The 656-nt window shown below is 39.3% G+C and overlaps 1 long non-coding RNA gene across 1 annotated transcript; it reads right to left on the bottom strand.

Moving 5' to 3' along the window:
• On the bottom strand, positions 1–643 carry LOC107682309 (uncharacterized). Its single transcript, XR_001633448.1, has 3 exons — positions 538–643; positions 263–364; positions 1–15 (listed from the first exon to the last, which is right to left on the bottom strand). It is a non-coding gene; the product is annotated as an uncharacterized LOC107682309 (long non-coding RNA).
• Between the last annotated feature and the right edge of the window lie 13 nt (positions 644–656).

Consider the following 656-nt stretch of genomic DNA (forward strand, 5'->3'; position numbering starts at 1 on the left):
CGGTCCTGCATCATACTGTAATGTGCACACAAATCCATTAAAACAGCTCATCACTAAAGACATGCAATCCTTGGACATCTGTAATTTATTACACATTTAATATGCAGGTGTGTGTTTATGCCTCATTAAAAATTTGCTCAGCTCTTTAGATGACCAACAGAAACCAGGGAAATTTGGGTTTCATAAAGAGATTCATAAACGTTTTTGGCAGTTCGACTGCTACAAGAAGGGAGATGAATAGAACTGACTGTGTATTACATACGTGAGCTCGTGTAGTTTGCGGCTCTTCTCCTGGTCAGTGGATTTGAGTTTCTCATGTTCCACCCTCAAACGCTCCTGCTCCAACAAGATCTTCTGATTCAGACTAGAAAGAGAGAATTTATTAGCTATTGGTGTATTATTATTAATATTGCTGTGAATCAAGAGCTGCAAGTCTGAAGTTTAACTTTGATGGAAATCAGTCAGTACATTTACACACACTTTAGTTCAGTTTCTGACTGAAACTGCTTTATGTTAACTGAAATGTGTGTATCGTACTCTTGTAGATCTGTAATGATTTTCACTTTGGTTTCCAGTTCGTCTCTCAGGCTGCTGATCTGTTTCTGATGGGTCTCCCTGTGACTCTGGATCTGCTTCTCAACCGCCTCCTAAACACA

This window comes from Sinocyclocheilus anshuiensis, unplaced genomic scaffold (genome assembly GCF_001515605.1).
Source record: "Sinocyclocheilus anshuiensis isolate Anshui unplaced genomic scaffold, SAMN03320099.WGS_v1.1 C32046075, whole genome shotgun sequence".
NCBI classification, from domain to species: domain Eukaryota; kingdom Metazoa; phylum Chordata; class Actinopteri; order Cypriniformes; family Cyprinidae; genus Sinocyclocheilus; species Sinocyclocheilus anshuiensis.